General features: G+C 43.9%; 1 long non-coding RNA gene across 2 annotated transcripts; it reads right to left on the bottom strand.

Moving 5' to 3' along the window:
- Positions 1 to 996: 996 nt before the first annotated feature.
- LOC142910682 (uncharacterized) lies at positions 997 to 8,097 on the bottom strand. Of its 2 annotated transcripts, none has more exons than XR_012933062.1 (4): positions 8,021 to 8,097; positions 5,900 to 6,297; positions 1,464 to 1,679; positions 997 to 1,082 (listed from the first exon to the last, which is right to left on the bottom strand). It is a non-coding gene; the product is annotated as an uncharacterized LOC142910682 (long non-coding RNA). The 2 variants fall into 2 exon arrangements; XR_012933061.1 differs by having other exon boundaries at positions 5,930 to 6,297.
- Between the last annotated feature and the right edge of the window lie 4,981 nt (positions 8,098 to 13,078).

Genomic DNA, 13,078 nt, shown 5'->3' with positions numbered 1-13,078 from the left:
AGATAAAAATCGCTATCCCTCGGTGGCCTATTTAAATTCCAAACTTGTTTAATCGCACATAAGTTTGGCATGCTCTGCCTAACTCGGTATTATTTATTCGCAGTGTTCCTCGTGTACTGTAAAGCGTTAGCCTTGATCGTATACCTCAAAAATGTTGAAGTGCCATAACCCCGTTATGAAAATGATGCATTCGTTATTACTGTTCTGTAATTTTATTTCCTGCTAACAATGTAACATCTCCCCTCAGGTACTCTGCAGGTCTCGCAAAGCAGCCTATGGCTGAATGTTAATCACCCGTCACCAAATAAAATCGAATTGAAAACCAACTCTACCCTTCCCACTGGATGCGAATTTTCCATTAACTGGCTCAGGGCACTGGCTCAGATGAGAACCACCCTCACACGGTAATATCAATTGGGAAAAGTTTGACTTTAGACAACGGCAAGGATGCCCGTCATGCACAATGGGTTGTTGTAGGTTGTGGGGCTGTGTGGTGGGCAGCTGTAAAATCCATTGGGTGCATTGTATTTCTATGCTGCCACAATATATGCTACACTCCTTTACCCCGCACACAAGTCAAATAACCCCCACAACAGGCATCGAGTGCGGAAGCCCTCATCTAGCAATGAATTGCCATGTGTATTCAGCCTTATTTGCTCACCAAAGTGGTCAATTCATAATATTAAATGAAATCTTTGGTCTGCGGGTGAAAAAACCCAGGTTGTGGTGCACACACTTGTGAATGTACAAAGTATCGGTTGTACTTGCCCTTGCATAGTCCACTATGAGAGTACAGCAGCCCGAATAGATGTCCGCTCCATTCAGAGATGAGTTCGCTCTCTCGGCGCTCTCAACCGAAACAAACGTGGCCAAAAATTAAGGAAAACACGACCATTTCATTTTAAAAACAATACATTTAGCATCTCCAAAATAACACGTAAAATTACGTGAATGGCGGACATATCGTTACGGTTATGCATCTCGTTGAAAGGATATTCCACAAAGGCCTGCAGGCCATTCTTCCTGAAGATAACAATGCGTTGCAGAGGCCCAAATGGTTTGCAAATGTTGTAAAGCACATCCTGCAGGACCACATGGAGCACACAAACGCAGCGAGGTGATTTTGCACGCATTACCAAGTAAATTTGAAAAGCTTTTTTTCCAGTGAATTTTTAAGATCGAGCCATACAGGACATCAACGCTTTCCAAAATCAACATTAGGTCTATATATTGTTTTTTATTCAATGCCATTGGTAGACTTCAAAGCACAAACAAAAAACACGACTTCAATTGCCTCAAATGAACCAAAGGATCAATGTAATTTCCTTAGCAAAGCCATTCACTGTAATCCAAAACGGACATAATTTCACTCGTATAAATGAAACATGCGCGTGTGTGCGTGGCACACCCGACAAACTATTCACACATTAATGTCCAGCTGCTGTAAGTGTAACAATGCCCACCGTGGTGATGGGGTAGATGGGGTTGAGAATGGTGAAGAGCAGGATGTGGTTGCTGTTGCCGTTGTCCCCCAGGACGCCAGGGCGCCAAAGCTTCTAGCTGGTAGAGAAGTTAAAGTAGGCCGGCTGCCCGCACACGTAGACGGAGCCCTTGGACGAGTAGTCGACGCAGCTGCGGGAGCTCTCCGGGTCTTCAAACTCCACCAGCGCCTGCCGCGTCTTGAGTATCATCACCACGTAGCTGCACGGAGGGAGTGATTCAAACGAGTGCCGTTATTCAAAGATGTGGCCGACTTTAAAACGCATGCCTGTTGTTGTTAATGTTAAACACGAGGTTGGTCTGCTCCAAGTCACCTCATTTGATCTCAAGAAATGTTTCAATGCATGCAACGGAGTGGAGACTGGTTGGATGCAGGTTAGATGCCACGTCCCATTTCAGTTTGGCAGTGTAGTACGTTGGAATTGAATGTACTGTAAGAATATAATTATATTTAAAATACATCTTGAGGGTAATGTAGTCTTCTTCTGTCGATGTATCACCTGACAAACGAAGCCTCTTCAAACGTACATAAACAAGGTACGTGTGTGCACCATTTCAATACGAGATATTAATTTTTAACACGGTTACTAATCACAGTTGAACGTGTGCCGCTTTTGTCAGACGGCACAACAAAAGCAGCAGCGGCACTTTAATTCGGAGGGAATTCGTGACTTGGGGAAATTGAAAAACAAACGGTTTTTGTTTCCATTTAAAGCTTTCGTGACTGTAAGGATGCATCTTCTTTGGTTCTTTCGGTATAGTCGCGTAGAATGAGAATAAAATAATAAATTAATAAAAAAACACAATAAAATTCTCACGACGTTTCGGCCACAACACAAGTCGCCTTCATCAGGTGAAGGGACGAGACTGTCCCATTTCAGTTTGGCAGTCTCGTCCCTTCACCTGATGAAGGCCACTTGTGTTGTGGCCCGAAACGTCGTGAGAATTTTATCGTGTTATTTTTATTAATTTATTATTTTATTCTCATTCTACGCGGTGGTGACTTTACCGAAAGAACCCCAAAGAAGATGAAGTGGTTTTTGGTTGGTCACTTCAGGCTGGCAAGGCCCCGAGTAAGCCACGCACGGCGTCGCCGATCACGCCGTGACGTGGGCAACGCCGCGCCCTCTCGTCCACCGCCACACGCGGCCACGACTTTTTATTTACGGAAGTGGTTCTTGAGCTTTAACCTGCAGCCTTGCCACCCCCCCTTTGGTTCTCAATATTTTTTTAAAACGTACAATGTTTATTAATTTAGAGGTTTGATGGAACAAAGTAGCGGTGCGTACGTGCCCGTGCTCAATGTGTTTCGATGGATTTACCTTGTTAAAAAATAATCTGGCACGTCTTGCACCCCCAGAAAGGGCATCTCCCACCCCGTGCTTAAGAACCATCGAGTATTTTTGTGTTATGCAATTTCTTGAGTTATTGAACCGAAAATCGGTAATACTCGAATTTCCAAGGTCTACGTTCACTCCACGTCCGCAAACACCACCACCACAACAATAATAACAATAATAACAACACCAATAACAATAATAACTATAATAACAACAATAATCTTTGTTTTTTTTCGGTAAAGTCACGTATAAATAAGAATTAATAAAATTACATAATAGCGTACGACGTTTCGGTTGCAACACAAGCAGCCATCATCAGGTACAGAAGAGCTAAATTTAAGAGAGAGGGGAAACACATAACCCCAGATGTATATACAGACACCCAAGTAGGGGGGAACTAACACCGACACAATAGGGGACATAGAGAGAGAAGCATACCAAACAGACAAGAGTTTAGCAGAATTTGGAAACCAAATAAAGCAACACAGACGGTCGGTCAAAACACAATTAACGCAAAGCCTGGTTGATTACGTTATTTCAAAGATTGCTAAATTGCAAGTTAAGTATGAAATTTAAGATACAGACGGCACACACACACATAGACATTCAAGTACAGCGGACCAGCACAGGTACAAGCACACAGTGAAGTCGCCTTAAATAGGCAGAGAAGGCAAGGCTGAGAGACAATGGGACATATTAGCATGAGAAGGCAAGGCTGAGAGACAATGGGACATTTTAGCATGAGAAGGCAAGGCTGAGAGACAATGGGACATTTTAGCATGAGGTATGCATAGAGCAAAGTGGAGCACGGCAGCAAACATTCGGAAGCACCAAGACCGACACACAGGCAGAGACAGCACAGAGAAACAAATCCAAGCACAGACACAAAGGCAGATACACAAGCAGAGACAACACAAGACAACACAAAGACAGACACAAAGATACAGACCTTACACCTCCCCGTAGAGGCGGTTTAAACTTGGTTCAAAGCTTTCGTGACTGCAGGAATTAATCTTTGGTGTTTTCGGTAAACAACAATAATAATAATACAGCTTTCTTCCCCATGCGGGCAATGGTCACCACCGACTGGTCACCTGACTAGGCCAAAGTACCGCACGGCCTCCACGAGGTCCGACTCGAGGGCTGTGTCCGAGAGTCCCCGCACGTGAACCACAGCCGACGGTGGGGGCTTGTGTGGGTCCTCAAACGTGTCCTGTGCACGTCGGCAAGGAAGCAAACTCAACACGACTATTGTGCAAAGCTGTTGTTTCCTCCTATACCGAGAAGACAGTTTTCAGTTTCATTTATTTGGTATAGCCCTGTGAGCCATTTGGCTCTTGAATCGGGTGCAACCGCAACAAACAAAAACATGAACAATAAAAACATCTTAAAGTGACTTTGTGTGACTGTGCAAACAAAAAATCCAGGAAAAAACAGCAAAATAATCCTTGAAATAGCACCATACACCAACGTTGTGTGCAAAAATCCCAGTGGGATGCAAGTCAAACAACAACAACCACAAGACAACTAAGATTAAAGCCATCAGTCTAACTCCGTACTACAACAAAACAATCATGGCCAAACCATAAAACTTTTTCAAAATCACCAAAATAAAGCCAAGGCTAACATCGCCGGCAAGTGATATCGGAGCAGATGCAGACACTTGCATTAAAGGGCTTTTTAAATCTGCATCCGTTTGGCAAAAAATGGCCATAGCTCAGTGCCATCATTTCAGTAATCACTAAGAACGTTTGCGAGTTTAACTTTAAATCTAAACGGCCCTCGAGTTACAAACTCTGGAACTCGCATCCCCCACCGCCAGGTGCGCTTTTGTAGACGCTGTAAAGTTTTATTCCGCAAAGTTTTTAATCACATTGGGGAGGGTCGAAGAGCTACCCCACGACGCTATCGCGTGGGACATTTAACATATCGGTATTTTTACTTAATTAGTATTTTAACTTTTGATTTAAAGCTTTCGTGACTGCAGGGATTAATATTCTTGGTTCTTCCGGTAAAGTCACCACGTAGAAGGGAAACAATAAAATAATAAAAATGTAAAACAATACAATTCTCACGACGTTTTGACTGCAACACAAGAAGCAATCATCATCAGGTGTGAAAACCACAGCAAGAAAATTTGAATAATAGTGGCATTTTTTTTAACGTCAGCACCACGGAGAGCGATTTGAGAGTTTGTTCAGATGGACCAGTCCATCTATGTTCTGAAAAGAGGAGGGGAGAGACGAAAATAATGGATGCGGTCTGAAAGCCACCGTAAGCGTGAACAATTAAGACCCGAAATGGTTTATCAAATCCTTCCAATGATTGTTAAGCCAGAATCCATCTTCTCGGTTGAAATTGTCTCTGTGCTTGTATATGTGGATAGCCTCATGAACGAATTTTTCCTGGTAGGCAATGTTTTTATTCGTGGTCCGCCAGGAAGTGTCTGTGTTGTTGGCCTGACTGGATGTGCTTCACATAATGTTGTTTCAGGTTTGTTGAATTCTCGTCTCTCATCTTTTGCTGTATTTACCTCCGTGATTTGTTCTTGACACCTGATGATCGCTTGCGTTGTGATTGAAACGTCGTGATTGTTTTTTGTTTTAATATAATTTTATTGTATTTCTACATACGTGACTTTACCGAAAAAAACAATGAGTAATGTTTTTATTGTTTCATATTTTTTTATTATTTTAGTTCAGTGCAAAGAGAATACCCACCCTTAGAAGAGAAAACGCCGTATAAAAAAATTACACTGGAAATAGCCCAAAGTGTTAACGAACACGAAATCCACGTTTACCAAAACGCGTTTTACTGAACGTAAGCAGAGCCTAGCGATGCTGTGGTCCGCGTGGTCCATCCCCAACACCAACAACGAGAAGCTCTTCGCAACGGCACTGGAATCTGCGAGTTACAAAGCTAAACAATCACGTTAAATAATATAAACACGGCTGGTGGTGGTGGTGGCACGTCGCCTGAGTGAAGCCTCTGGCCCAGGCCTCACAACGAGGCTCTGGGCGAGGAGGAGTAAAAGAAACATCTTCTCGTTATAAAAACACCTCGTCAAGTCGCTCGTCACTGACGCTCACCATCGCGCCCGCCTGGACGCGGTCGTTGCCTTCGCCATTGACTCCCAGGCGCTTGGCCGCGTGCCGGGCGGCGGAGGCGGTGGTCAACATCGTGATGGCGTGGAGCGCCGGAGGGAATCGATTCGCGATCCTGTCGCTCGAAAACGACGCCCGCGCGGATCGCCGAGCGTCAGCGGCAGCAGCGGGCGGCGGCGGCGGGGCGATTCCAACGCGTGACGTCGATTCTCGGATCGATGTGGCCTCTGGCGATGTTCGCGCGGCTTGGTGTGACCCCACAGCCACTCGTCACGTGACGCCTCTCTCGGCCGACTGGGGCCGGCGACGGAGATCTGAAGCAGTCGTGGGCCTCCCCCTAGGTCGGACTCGGACTACAATAAAATTTGATTATATTTTTATAATATTAAATAAATAATAAATGATAAATAAAAATACTCAAATTTGATTATTGTAAAATCATTATAAATAAAAATAAATTAAAAATAATCAAATTTGATTACTTTTAAATAAGAATAAATAAATAAAAACCAAATTAGATTATTTTTAAAATAAGCATAAATAAATAAAAATGTATAAACTAAAATAATGAAATGCAATTATTATTAAATAATAAATAAATAAACATTATATGTTAAAATAATCAAATTGGATTATTTTTAAATAATAATGAATAAATAATAAAATAATTGCACAATTTCGATCACTTTTGCATAATAAATCAAGGCAGAAATATTTAATTAATAATTTAGCCTTTCTTTATAACCAAATTTTAATATTTTAAAGTAATAATAAATAAAACTTACAAATAATCACATTTGATTATTTTAAATAATAAATAAATAACATTCCGTTTAAAATTTTACTAAGCAAATTTGATTATATTTAAATAAGAATAAATAAATAAAAATAATCAAATTTGATTATTATATGAATTAAAAAAGAGGGATGACATTGTCATCCTCTCAGCCGACAAGGTCAATGCCACTGTCATCATGGATAAAATAGAATATAACAACAAAATTAAAGAATTACTCAATGATGGTAGCTATACAAAAATAAAGAGATCCCACCAACAGCCTCGTCATACAAACCAAAATCATTTCTGATTCAACCACATTAATTGATCAAACCAAACAGTTATCTTTGAAACCTTCTGCTGCCAGGCCACCAAGATTATACGGCTTACCAAAAATACATGAAGTAGATACACCCCTTTGTCCCATCGTCTCTACTACAGTGAGGGAAAAAAGTATTTGATCCCCTGCTGATTTTGTACGTTTGCCCACTGACTCAACACCGCACCATAGACTCAACACTGCCCATAGACTCAACACTGCACCATAGACTCAACACTGCACCATAGACTCAACACTGCACCATAGACTCAACACTGCACCATAGACTAAACACTGCTACCCATAGACTCAACACTGCACCATAGACTCAACACTGCACCATAGACTCAACACTGTACCATAGACTCAGCACTGCACCATAGACTCAACACTGTACCATAGACTCAACACCGCACCATAGACTCAACACTGCCCACTGACTCAACACTGCACCATAGACTCAACACCGCACCATAGACTTAACACTGCCCACTGACTCAACACTGCACCATAGACTCAGCACTGCACCATAGACTCAGCACTGCACCATAGACTCAACACTGCACCATAGACTCAACACTGCCCATAGACTCAACACTGCCCATCGACTCAACACTGCACCATAGACTCAACACTGCACCATAGACTCAACACTGCACCATCGACTCAACACTGCACCATAGACTCAACACTGCACCATAGACTCAGCACTGCACCATAGACTCAACACTGCACCATAGACTCAACACTGCACCATAGACTCAACACTGCACCATAGACTCAACACTGCACCATAGACTCAACACTGCCCATAGGGGGATCCCTGCCTAGGGGGTGTGAGGGGTCAAGGGGATCCCTGCCTAGGGAGTGAGGGGTCAAGGGGATCCCTGCCTAGGGGTGTGAGGGGTCAAGGGGATCCCTGCTTAGGGGGTGTGAGGGGTCAAGGGGATCCCTGCCTAAGGGGTGTGAGGGGTTTTACCGGCACGAGGTTTTCGCCGAGGCTTCGCGGTCCGCCTCCCTGAGCCGCTGTAACTTTAGTGACACCACGTGGTGGCTGTAACTTTATTGACACCACACGGTTCCTGTAACTTTATTGACACCACGTGGTGGCTGTAACTTTGACACCACACGGTTTCCTGTAACTTTATTGACACCACGTGGTGGCTGTAACTTTATTGACACCACGTGTGTCACTGTGTGTATCGCTGTGTGTGTGTACGCTGTGTGTGTCACTGTGTCACTGTGTGTGTCGCTGTGTCACTGTGTGTGTACACTGTGTGTGTACACTGTGTGTGTACACTGTGTGTGTACACTGTGTGTGTGTACACTGTGTGTGTACATTGTGTGTGTACACTGTTTGTGTCCGCATTGAACCGAACCCCCGGCAAGGCCATCTACTTAATGACGAGAGAAAATTCACACGAAATGTCCTTTTCAATGAAGTCTTCCAGATGTAAATTGATACAAGCTTTTAATGAAGAAATAAAATAATCTAATTCAAAACACAACACAATTCAAAGATGCTTCATTTTAAAACTTCAAAACGGAGCATGGGGTACTTGCGTGAATGCGTCCTTCGTGTGCAAATGTTGTGACATTCCTGGCCTGAAGGCCGTCAATGTGTTGGACCCTTATTGGTGCACAGCGTCTCAACAACAGCAGTGGGGTTTGCTTCAACCGATAGGTACGAACATCCAGACGTCAATCAGCAAGGAGCATTGATAGTCCTAGCTAGACAAAATCTACGTCAACACGTAAGACAAAACTACAATTCGTGTTGTAGAGAATGTACCTCCTCCTATACGTGTAACTTTTAAGTGGTATGCCTTGTAACTGATGAATGATCCGAGCGTGCTCCCTATTTCAAAGACAATGAGTTGCTCCAGAGGCAGACGCTTTGTGAAACACAAAAGTACCCTTTGACCTGTATCACAAGAACAATGAGTCTCACCTGAGTTCTCTGTACAGGTTACTTCCAAACACACACACACACACTTTGTCCTAACATCACTTATTCAATGTTTGACCCTCAGACAAAATGTTACATGCACGCGCACAATCAGACAAGTATTCATTCTAAATCATTGACGGGCATATTAACAACATTGAATTACTGCAGCGAAATTGACTGCATCACGTTACATCGTATTAACAAGAAGTTATTTTACAAATACGCACCGTCTGCTTAACAGTGAATGTACAACGTACTATTGCTTCGTCATTCAAAACGAGTAGGCCGTTGCATGCTGGCGTCTGGGTCAAAATGTAGCAAATTCTAAACATTACACTACAAATAATAGATGAGGGCGTTTCGATGGCAACACAAGCAATCGTCATCAGGTGGGACAAGCACAGCAGCAATAAGAGGAAACTGCTGGAGTAGGCGCCTACTACTTCAGCAGTTTCTCTTGCTGTGGTTGTCCCACCTGATGACGATTGCTTGTGTTGTGATCTAAACGCCGTGATCTGTTATGTTTCTACCCACGTGGTGACTTTACCAAAAGAACTCAAGAGTGTGGATTCCTGCAGTCACGAAAGCTTCGAATCAAGATTACCTACAAACTACACAACTGAGATGATGCATCAATCATCGCCCCCTACTGACAGGCTCTTGTCCACATGCAGGCTGGTGCAGGGCCACCACCTTGTGCCACACAGGGGCAGCTGCTACTTGGGGATGCTCTTCGAGTGTTTCAGACGAGGTACGACACAAATCTTCGTGTTGCTGAGGCGGTTAAGCAAGCACCGTGTAAATGCAAATATAATAACATAGTGAATGCTTGGGAGCTTATTGTCTCTCGCTCCTGGTTAAAGATCTACCCAACCCACAGGTCCACAAAGATTGGCCGCCCTTACTCTGCAGGTTGCACCTAGGAACTGAGTGTTCAACTTCACATTCTTGTCATTAAAGGCCTGTGACAAAGGTGCATCTATTGGAGCGACATCGTCTCTGGCTTACACATCTACCGGGTCTCCACTTGACTTTGGATTGTCTCGGAGGAAGTCCACCCACACCTCCACTTCCACAAACTGCTGGGAGTTGCCTCACTCTGCCTCACAGTGAGAATTCTCCTCCTGCTTTACGTTGCCTCCATCGATGTGAAGGTCCCATTTTGGTGTTGAATCTTCATCTTCACATTTCACCTTCACTTCTTCACTCTTCACCATCATCTCTTCCCTCTTCACCATCACTTCTTCCCTCTTCACCTTCACTTCTTCCCTCTTCACCATCACCTCTTCATATTTCACCTCGATACCTTTAAAAGTGTCCAAGCTGGGATTTTCTTCCGGGTCTTGTTTCAAGAGGGATGGGCTTATTGTGGCACTTTGACTTTCACAAGCTGATTTCAGACTCCACTCCTTGTGGATCTTCTGATGCTTCTGTGTTTTCCGGTGTTCTATAAGATGTGGTTGCTGTGCAAACGCCTTCCCGCACGGAGTGCACCTGAAGGGTTTCTCTCCCGTGTGTGTTCTCTGGTGTATTACAAGAGTAGATGAAAGTGTAAACGCCTTCCCACACAGAGTACACTTGAAGGGTTTCTCTCCCGTGTGTGTTCTCTGGTGTGTTACAAGATTACATGACTGTGTAAACGCCATCCTGCACATCGTGCACCTGAAGGGTTTCTCTCCCGTGTGTGTTCTCTGGTGTTTTACAAGATCAGATGACTGTGCAAATGCCTTCACGCACAGACTGCACTTGAAGGGTTTCTCTCCCGTGTGTGTTCTCTGGTGTGTTTTAAGAACAAATGAACCTGAAAATGTCTTCCCACAAACACTGCACTTGAAGGGTTTCTCTCCCGTGTGTGTTCTCTTGTGTATTACAAGATTATATGACTGTGTAAACGCCACCCCGCACATTGTGCACCTGAAGGGTTTCTCTCCCGTGTGTGTTCTCTGGTGTTTTTTAAGAGTCGATGAATCTGAAAATGCCTTGTCACACACAGTGCACTTGAAAGGTTTCTCTCCTGTGCGAGTTCTCTGGTGCTGTGTCAAATTTCCAGTCCGATCCGTGCTGTATGCACGCTGGTCGCAATGTTGACTTGTCGTACCGAGCTGCTGTGCTGAGTGCATTTGCTCCATCAGACCAGCGTCAGCTGCAGACAGAAAATAAGAATATCCACACCATCTACACGTCAGTATCAAGCCATGGAGGAATTAATATATACAGTCACACGTGACTTAGACGTCTATATTCATTCATGTATTCATGACTAGCTGTACTGCCCGGCTTCGCCCGGGACTTTGATCCACCACGTCCGGCCGCCTTTGTCTCCCCAGTGGCGATGTTCACACCACAACAGCAGTTACTCGTTTTAGGCTGAGTCGACCTAGGGGAGGCCCAGAAGCGGTTTAAATAATCGTCGCCGGTGGTGGCCGTGAGCGGGAATCGAACTCGGGTCGCCGGGTTCGTAGCGTAGCGTAGCGCTAACCACTACACTACAATGTGTTACGCTTCCACATACACACAGACACAAAAACACAAACACACAGACACACACACAGACACACACACAGACACACACACAGACACACACACACACAGACACAAAAACACAAACACACAGACACACACACAGACACACACACAGACACAAACACACAGACACACACACACACAGACACACACACAGACACAAACACACAGACACACATAGACACACACACAGAGAACGCTAACCGCTACACTACAATGCGTTACACTTCCACACACACACAGACAACGCTAACCGCTACACTACAATGTGTGACGCTTCCACATGCGAGGGTCACGTGACAGATTTAACTTCACAGCTCACTTGCCGTGCAAAAAATCTATACATTATTGAGCTCCCCCCCCAATAAAAACCAAAAGTGTATTTGTATAATGTTTGCACGGTGTACAGTCTGGAAAGTACCCACATGGCAAATTTCCAGTTTGTTGCATGTCAGGAAGTACACTAAACATTTTGAACAGACACACACAATCACAACTTTGCCTTTTATATATATTTGGAGATGCAGTGAAAAACTTTCCCAAAATTCATCACGCGGTTTCAGTTTTTTGATTTTCAGTTTTATTTATTTTGGTTATAGTCCCGTGAGCCATTCGGCTCTTGAATTGGGTGCAACCACAACAAGCAACAAAACAAAAACACGACCAAGAAAATCATCTTACAGTGACTTTGTGTGACTGTGCAAACAGCACTGTCATGGCACGCAATGAGAGGGCAAATGTCATAAATATTCCTGTAAGCCCTCGCATCTTCAACATTAATGTTGCCATAGAAACGTTGTGGGCTTTTTTGCTTCATTTAAAAAAATATAGTATCTGTTATTTTTATTTTATTTTCTATCTACGTGACTTTACCGAAAGAACCAAGAATATTAATTCCTGCAGTCACCAAAGTTTTAAGTCAAAACATTCACACACGTTGACAAAGCCTCACCTTGTGTTGTTGTGGGCAGGTCGCTTCTGATAACAAGAGCAGTATAGCAGCTCAAGCGGGCTTGGCCTGCTAACAAAAGAAAATAAAAACTGCGTGAATATTTGCAATAAAACAAAGTTACAAAGTGGCGAGCCGGGTGAAGACAAATTAAACTTAAGCAAGATTATTAAAGTGAATGCAATCAGACGAGGGCAGGAGGCAAGGCCCCGCGTGGCTAGGCCCCGCGTTGTAAAGTTCCAACCTGGACATCGATTCCCATGCTCGCTGCTACTCAACTGACATCCCTACGAGAGAGAGCGAGGCTCTACCTTGGTAAACAACCACAACAACCACCACCACAACCACAATCGCAATGAGAAGTTCTCACCTCGGATTTCAGTGCAGTTACCTCGTGACGTCACGCGGCAGCAGGTGACATGACGGCACATCCGGGGAACGATACACGCTCCTCCCACAATGAGCAGCTCCGTAACTAAATAGAGAATAAATGTTAATGTAACTCGTCCCATGTGTCGTGGGCAATGAACTCGTCGGCTTTAACGAATAAATTATGCTAATGAGTTGCCGTCACTGGGCGTAGCTTTGCCCAAATAAGGATTGGCACTGGAACG

This window comes from Petromyzon marinus, unplaced genomic scaffold, assembly GCF_048934315.1.
Source record: "Petromyzon marinus isolate PM22_M1 ecotype Great Lakes invasive population unplaced genomic scaffold, UKy_Petmar_22M1.pri1.0 PM_G_Scaffold_15, whole genome shotgun sequence".
Taxonomy (NCBI): Eukaryota; Metazoa; Chordata; class Hyperoartia; order Petromyzontiformes; family Petromyzontidae; genus Petromyzon; species Petromyzon marinus.
Note: the sequence above shows the minus strand (reverse complement) of the source record. Positions and strands in the feature narration are given on the sequence as shown.